The sequence below is a fragment of the Bicyclus anynana genome, chromosome 22, assembly GCF_947172395.1.
Source record: "Bicyclus anynana chromosome 22, ilBicAnyn1.1, whole genome shotgun sequence".
Lineage (NCBI taxonomy): Eukaryota > Metazoa > Arthropoda > Insecta > Lepidoptera > Nymphalidae > Bicyclus > Bicyclus anynana.
The window spans coordinates 352,846-362,067 of record NC_069104.1 but is presented as its reverse complement, the minus strand read 5'-3'; the positions used below and the strand labels follow the sequence as shown (position 1 = coordinate 362,067).

General features: G+C 34.1%; 1 non-coding gene across 1 annotated transcript; it reads right to left on the bottom strand.

Annotated features, from left to right (window-relative positions):
- Positions 1 to 2,094: 2,094 nt before the first annotated feature.
- Trnad-guc (transfer RNA aspartic acid (anticodon GUC)) lies at positions 2,095 to 2,166 on the bottom strand. The gene has a single exon. It is a non-coding gene; the product is annotated as a tRNA-Asp (tRNA).
- Between the last annotated feature and the right edge of the window lie 7,056 nt (positions 2,167 to 9,222).

Genomic DNA, 9,222 nt, shown 5'->3' with positions numbered 1-9,222 from the left:
ACAGCTAGACTTGTTTATTTTGCGTACTTTCACAGCGTAATGTCTTACGGTATTTTGTTGTGGGGCAAGGCTGCTGATATACATTCTATATTTGTACTTCAAAAAAGAGCAATTCGAGCAATATATCAACTAAAATCACGCGAGTCCCTTCGTCAAAAGTTTAAAGAAATAGGCATTTTAACAGTAGCCTGTCAGTATATATATAACAGTATAGTTTATGTAAGACAAAATATTAATTTGTACAAACGAAAAGGAGATCTAAACCCACGTCTTACTAGACACGGGCATAAGTTAGTTATTTCTGCATATCGTCTCCAAAGAGTTAAAAAATCTTTTGTGGGTTTGGGTGTACTCTTCTATAACAAGATCCCCAAGACTGTGATGGACTTGCCAATGCACAACTTTAAGCAATGTGTTAAAAACATTTACTTAGTCGAGGTTACTACACTATTGATGAGTTCCTTAACGACAAAGGTGCTTGGAGGCCATTGGATCAGCTTCCACCTTCACACAGGAAATAAAACTATAAGAAATTGTAATTTAATTGTTATCAAATGTAAATTGTAATACTGTATGACTTTTTCAAAAGAGCAACTGTTGAGTTTCTTGCCGGTATCTTCTCAGCAGAATCTGCCTTCCGAACCGGTGGTAGAATCTTTACAAATAGTCAACTGACGTGTCAAAAGTGCTTGTAAACTGAGCCTACTTGAAATAAATGAATTTTGAATTTTGAATTTTTTGAACGTCCAGTGTAAATCTAACATAAAGTTGTCACAACGAAATACTATATTCAACACAATTTTACAAAAATCCATTTACGATTAAAACTCATTATCTTGTTCTTACAGAAGAAACGAACTTTGAAATTTAATTTGAGGAGTTTTAACTCAAAAAGTTTGCTCGGGTAGTTTATTTATGCATTGATGAAGTAGGAACTTCTTGTTAAATATGAAAAACACTCAAAAGTCAAAAAACGATGAAAAAGGTAATTCTTAGAACCTATAAATACACTGTTTAATTATCATTTTAAACAACTTTATAACTTCGTAATTTATTAACCAATTTTGAAAATTATATTATTATCGATGGTCAGCTTGTGAAATACCCATCACTAGCTCGCGTAGGTGTGGAGAGCTAAAGCGTTTCGTTCCATAACCGAATGATCGCCCCAATAAGCAGGTATCGGTAAATTAAAAACAATAAATTCTCACCCTGAAAAAGGGGGAAAATTCGCTCGCGATTAAAAAACTTTACGAATTCCGATTATTTATAGACGTATAATATTTAATTCAATAAATAATTTTATGAATGCTTATATTTTTGTGTCACACAAATGAGGGAGGATAAAGTTCATTGTACCTATATTGATTTCTAGAATTTTTCAATGTACCTAACGATTAAAAGACCTTCACATTTTTATTTTTACCAGAGTTTTTTTTTTCAAATTTTCTCGCCAATCTATCTATTCTACGAATCTGAAACTTTCACCTGCGTATGAATTTTCTTTTATATTCGACCACTTTTTTTCTGCTTTTACATAAAATTTTGGGTAAATCCACATAATACATAATAGAACATATACAATGACTTAACCACCCAAAACAAAGCAATTTTTTAGCAATTATCCCTACAATAAGTACCTCGTAACTTGTAGTAACTAAAGAGAAGTCATTATCATCAACAATGGTCAGTGGTCACCGCCGGCGCGCGAGTTATAGCTGTTTATTAGTTAGTTGTTCGCTAAACAGAGTTTCATTGTTACGGACTCATTATGAAGATATCAAGAATTTGTAATTAACACTGTTACTAGTTATTATAAATGATGGTAGTCAAAGCCATGGTGCTAAATGTGTATTTACTTGAGCGTCGCGGGCCTATTATAATTATTTTATTTGCTTAATTTTAACAATATATACCATGTCGTTAAAATATGGCAAATAGTCCCGCTCCAATCCAGTTTGTCGTAGACTTAATTATTGTGTATAAAATAAATTAAACAAGCTTTTATTTTTATTCAACTTGAACAAATATTATTTGACTTATTTACATGAAAATTGCGATATAAAAAAAATAAAAATGTTTCATAAAATAATCCTCCCCGGCGGGGAATCGAACCCCGGTCTCCCGCGTGACAGGCGGGGATACTTACCACTATACTACCGAGGATTGTGAATACAGTAGTTAAAATTCTTAACATAAATAAACAGAGCTTTATGTATTATTTGGTTTATGTATTAATATGTAATTGTTTCATAAAACACATACAATAAATATTTGTTTTTTCTTCATATTTGTACAAATAAAGTGTAAATAAGTCTACAATATAATAAAATGTATCTAAATTACACTATTTTACCATTAGGAATGATAATAATTAATAATAGTTAAGATGATATCGAAATTTTGTTAATTAATTTTCAACTTTATTTGAATAACTTAGACAATATTGGGTACTAAGCTAAGTGCGCTTTTTCACAACTCGCCTGCGCCTACAACGTGCAAAAATTGGCATATTTTATAATACATTTCTCATGAAAATTTGGCAGAATTTTCAAAACTACCAAAGTATCTATATAATTGACAAAAACTTCAAGATGGTAATTTTTAAAAGCACATTCCAATGCCAAAATAGGTTTTCTAAGGGGGAGTCGAGAGGGTTAGAGGGGGAGGGTCGATTAGCAGTCGTAGTGTGACAACACTAAGTGCACAAAAGTGGTGTAAGGCGCCGCCACAGAGTTAAGAATCTTAACGATATGACTTATTTGGCTTTGTCTTTAGTACTCTCGTAAATTATTGGTCCATCTCAATTTAATACTCATTTACTAAATTGTACTTAATATTTTACAAACTATGAAAGACATGTGGTATGATTTAAATTGGAAGTTACACCAATAAAATAAATACCTTTTCCAATTTTATTTATAAACGATTCTATTAAATATTTATAGTCCTTGTTTTTGAATTTCATTAAATCCCCTGATTCTTCAGTTAAGGAAGTCCTCCTAGCCGCTGTTTATAGACGTAAATTCATATAAAGTGATAATAAAAATGCAATTAAAAGAAAATACGAATAAATCTATTTTAATGTTCTAAGAATCTTCTTTATCATTTTTTATTATTTTAAATGGCTTAGATCTCTCCTATGATAGATGAGGGGATTTAAAGCTTAGAATCACCACTCATCAACGATGAAACAAAAATAACAGGTGTTACGTTTCAGAATGCATTTATTTTATTTGAATGATATCATGAACTCATTTTATATTTGAAATAGAAAATGTTAAATATTTAGTAAATGTCACCTCTTGATTTCGTTAGCTCTATGAACCAGAGTGAAGTTGTCAATTTCTAGGCTGCAAATTGCGATTTACGATTGGTTCGCGCGTCGCCCCGGCGCCGAACCTCGCCATATTTATACTCCCTTAGTGTTGCCAGCTACAGCCAACGGCTAACAGCTAACAGCTAGCTTGCGGTCGCCTGAAAATCTGTAAATCGCATTTCGAAGGACATAACTCCTAATTAGCCAAATGCATGCGGTTACACTGACTTGTTTGTAAAATGCAGAACGAGGAAACTTGCGTAGTTAGGAACGGGTCGCTTGTTTTTCACTGGTTAAGTTGTTATGCAGTAAGTTAAAGAAAATCAGTGTGCGGTTGGGAAACCCCGACAGGAACGAACTTCTTTTCAAAATTAAATATAGGTAAAATAGCGAATTAAAAGTTTTATTATCAAAATTATAAAAATACTAGCGGACGCCCGCATCTTCGTCTGTTTGGAATTCAGTTTTTCACAAATCCCGAGGGATCCATGGATTTTTCCGGGATGAAAAGTAACCTATGTGTTAATCCAGAGTAAAATCTATTTTCCATACCAAATTTGAGCCAAATCGCTTCAGTAGCAGCAGCGTAAAAGAGGAACAAACATACTTACACACTTACACACAAACTGTCGCCTTTATAATATTAGTGTGAAGTGTGCTAGACAAAGCCTAGTGGACACAGCCTTATTCTTAGTATAACTGCATATTGACGTTTCTTTTGAGAAAATATATAACACTTTCAAACTGTTTCTGTTAACCATCAGGCTAATTCACTAGCTTTGACGTATAACAAATGTCATCCGGTGCCTACTGACAACCCTTCGTGGTTATCATACAGTAGGTAGATGACATTTCTCGGTTAATTTCATGTTTAAAATTAATTTGGTCGACACTAGCTTGCTTTATGTGACTATTTCTGGCAGTTAACTCTACTGTAGGTACACCGCTCATAACAATCACGGTGCAATAAATATAAATCAGCCGATGGATACCCACTGCCGGATAATCCTTTCAAACACCAGTTTTGAGCGTCAGTTTTGTGCATTCAGTGGTTCTCTTGGTGTCGTGATCGATCAACTCTGCCCTTTCCGGTGTGGAGTCTCCAGCACCTTGGAACTCCGACGTCCATCATCTCTTGGTGTAGATACATTGTTAAATTCCCATAGTCACTTCCGCTTTGCGACTCTTTGAGTTACGTCATTAAAATAACCAAAGTAATTCTTCTACGGATATCCTCTTTTCTCAGCCATCACTTACCTACTTAAGCATAACTTACCTACTTAAGTACCTTCTTAGCCTATAGTTACCAAATAGCTACCAAGTCTTGAATTTCAGATGATTTTTGAGTAAAAAAAACATCTATTCGTGATCTAAGAGAGCTTTTAGTTAAACAGATATTTAAAGTACGACAACCATCATTAACGTGGGACTGGGGGAACCTCTTTAAATTGTTTTCTTTTATGTATTACTTTGCCACTCCTATTTTATCATTTAAAACTGAGAAGCTAATTGTACTACATAAAACAGTAAAAAACAGTTAGGATACGTAGTAATATCGCCAAATCTATTCTGCAGTAACAAATCATGCCCACAAAAACAAAATCGAGATTCATTACCAATTAGACAATTAGTCCCAAAAAAATTGTTATTTTGTCATCCATAACATCGGCTATGGGGTCCTAAATCACCCCCCATCCCTCCATAAGTCAACAATGAAAAAACACCTCATCTACAAAATGGATCCCAAATAAGTTTCAATTCTTCGATTCCAATTTCGGAACGAATTCGTTCGAATATTTATTGGAGAATCGGATTAATCTTTAATTCGCCTTCCGGGCCGCTTTTTTAAAACGCGCTTATAACTCGTCATCAAAAAAACAATCACAACTTTAAACCATAAAGTATAAGGTTCGAATTCATTTGTGGAAATTGCAGCCCGAGTAGTAAAAGTGGGAAATATTTATGAGCTTTGGAAGGAAATTCTTTCTGAATGTTTGCATTTATGAAAATATGCTCGAATGAAAGGGGCCGGCGATTGGCTTATACAGGCTGATCGGAAAATGTCTATTACTACTTTTACGAGTATTTAGAACCACCCAATTTATTTAACAAGGATTTCACACAGTATCATAGACCTCTAATTTTGTTGTTGTGTATTTTAAAAATAAAGATTATTGAATGTATGAATATTAAATTCAATTGAAACTGTACCAGAAAAAACGAAATTGAGCACTTCACATGACAAGAAAATACTACAATGGGATATCTTGTATTCGTCTACTTCTGACGTAGCCTTTAAGTCTTAAGTCAAAATTCAGTTATAATCTGTTATCATCCTTTTTCCTCATTTGTAGTTCTTCTACTGGTTGCTTGCGGTCCCACGCTCTCCATTATAAAACGGTTTTGCATCACAAATTATCACCAAAATTAAAATTTATATTATACATAATAGAGTTAAATTACATAAACTTTAATTAAATAATCTTATAAAATATATAATATTCAGTCATAGATCAGCTTTCGGCTCGTAAAAAAATAGAAAATAATATAATAATGATTAAATATGGGAAAAATGGGTAAGTAAGTGTAAACTGTTTATAAATTTTTACTAAGCAAAACATCGCCATTTTTTTTCGCCAATTCTTGAAAACAAATTAGCTAATTTGCGAACATTTGGAACCTCCTGTACATATCAGCAATCGTTTCCGATCAGTGGGTGTAATTTATACGGGATCAAGCGGGGGAGGGGGTCTAATAACCCCCTACTTACCCCCACCACTCTCATTACGAGTGCTTAAGACTTGTAATCACAGTTATTTACTACTATTGCTTAGTGTTTCTGTTATTTCTTTCCGTTTCCTTATTTTTTAATTTTAACCGACGTTGAAGAGATGTTTAGATATTGAATACAAGCAGGCGTTATTTTTTGGAAGATGATTATAGTAATAGAATAATTCAGCGTGCTATTCTTCGCAAAAGCAAATTGACGATATGGGGGGTCGGATTTGGGTAAATCTTTGTTATACTCGTATAAATTTTAACTATTTAGTAGCTAGTTGTGAAATTCTTTTGGCCCATAAGTTGCGTTGCATATTGATTCTGAAAGAGAACAAACATTATTTTAATAACTTTATTTTTATTCTTTACAAGTTAGCCCTTGACTGCAATCTTACCTAATGGTAAGTGATGATGCAATCTAAGATGAAAGCAGGTTAACTTGTTATTCGTATGATAATAATCCACACCATTTCGGTTTCTACACGACATCGTACCTAAATCTACGCTAAGTCGCTTGGCGGTAGGTACATCACCTAACTAGCCACGGCCGAAGCCTCCCACCAGCCAAAAAAGTTAATGTAAAGATATTCTCTATTTTAGGTTATAGTTATGTTGAAAGTTTAGCTTTGATTGTAACAGTTAATAATTGTCGAAGCAGCGAATTTGTGTGTGAACTAAGAAAGCGACAGCAAAACAGATAATATTTTTTTAAATTAGTTGATCTGATGCAATGAGAGGCTTATGACACTAAACCTATTTACCAACAAACCATTGCTTAGCAACTTTTCAGAGAAAGTTGAATTATAATCTGGGGGTACGGCAGTGCCTCGCCAAGTCGAGCAAGAAGCGTCTCGGTATTCCTTTTCTGGAAGCAGCCATCAATCTTCTCTATTGATTCACCGTTATTTTCACACAAACCTGTATGTCACACCACAACCACAACTAAAGTCAATCCGTCTTCCGAAGGTCTATATCACACAACTCGCAGCAGGACAACCTCGCAAGGCTGTATACCTATAGAGATAAGTCCTACAAACACTGTCCTGTAAGACGCTGCTAAAATTCTCAAATATAGTTGTAACTATAGGCGGCTAAAAGCCAAATAATACCAAAGTATTGTAATCTCTGATACATTTTCGTTTTTTTCAAATTTCATAAACCCAAGCTTCGGTTTTCATCACCCAGTTATTACAAAGAAAATTAATATCCAAAAGTCGCAGCCAGGAGCCGTAAATTTTCACCAACAACAATCATTCACAGCACTTACCGATTGTATTAGAAAGAATTACTTTTCCAATCTTATTGCGCTCGCAGACTACTGGAAGACAATAGACGGAGCAAGGAGCGAGATCCTGAACAGGAAACTCGCAGAACATTAAATAGATCTTTCTTGTTTTAGAGGAAATTGTAAGTTGTTTGTCCATTAAAATTATTTGCAAAAATGCAATATTATAATAGCAGGTACATAAAAACCTTCTAACTTACAAATTAGAACTTTACATTATTGTGGCATCCCTAAGTACATTCAGGCAATTTGCACTAAATGATACAAACAGCTACATTATGGAATGTTTTCCAGCGTATGTTAATCAATCTTACATTTTAATCTGAGTCGCTATCTATGTTTTTCTATAAATCAATGACTACCTTATTGCAAACAGATGAATTTTTTTTCTACCCTTCAAAGTAACAAAATCTTTATCAATAATGATATAAGGTTCCTTTTCAAACGTGATCGGAATCAGAGGTGGGTTTCTTAAAGGTTTTCGATTCGTCGGGTAGTTTTAATAAGTGCGGATGATTTATACCCCGCCAGCCGCACGCGGCGCCCCCCCCCCCTAATTAGGGGAGGAAAAAATTCACGTCTTTAACACCTCCACGTCATCTTAACGATGTGGACAATTAGCGACACTGGCGACTGATTTCTTAAGTCCCGTTTAAGTAGATTTTTAATATGGAAAAAAAATCTTTTTACAAAATTTAACCGACTTCAACGATGTCCTATTTCTATTGATCAGTTTGAAGGCGGTGCTATGCCAAAACAGACTTCTAAGTTTATTTTGTTTTAATGCCACCGAACCGATCAATAGAAAGGACATAGGTACGATGTTATTTTTCGCTTTTTAGGGTAATTTTTTTTTTTCGTTGAAGTCGGTTTTTTTTTTTCGTAAAAAGATATTATTTTTCTGTTTATAGTTTGTCCTCGCATGGTAAACGCCACAATGTGGGCTATTTTGATCACTTATTTTTTATTTTAACACAAAATTACTGACCCAATTTTTGTAAAAATTAAATGGGACCAATCTGGATGTATATATGAATAATACTTTACAATAATAAATTTTTAAAATTGGTTAATAAATGACGAAGGTATGACGTAACAAACATAAAAACATACGCGTCGTATTGAGAACCCCGTTCTTTTTTTGAAGTCAGTTAAAAAAGAGGGTACGTATCTATATTTTTCGTTTGTATTCATTTATACTTTTATTATAAAGCTGAAGAGTTTGTTTGTTTGTTTGCTAGAACGCACTAATCTCAGGAACTACTGGTCCGGATAGAAAAAATCTTTCAATGTTAGATAGCCTCTCTCCTAATAATCGAGAAAATATAGAGCTTAAGCCTACCACGTTGCTCCAATGCGAATTGGTGGGATGTTGATTATTATGACCGTGATCAACGGCTTGACGTGTTCTCTGAGGTACAGAGGTTTAACACCTCTATGCCTTACTTACCTAAAATTTTTACTGAATATTTCTTGAAAGAATTTTAGAAAAAAAAATGTAGTCCCACCTAGGACTCGAACCCATGATGACCTCGTGATCCAAAACCATATAAATGTTAACCACTTGACCAACGAGTGATTTAACAACCATATTATCAGACAAAATATTATACCAATGAATATTAGGGTGCTCACACACTCAACAATATTATTGACTCTGTGAGCTAGCAGTGCGTTTCAAATAAAATCAGTGTACACAATAGCTGCTGGCGATCTGTTTGAAATCACTGTTGTTTGCGGAACAAGCGCACCTTTGAAGCGACCCCTACAACAATATACAACAAAGTTGCCGATGGCCGCAATCGAATCAAAACACAGGTAAAATACCAAACGTCCCCTC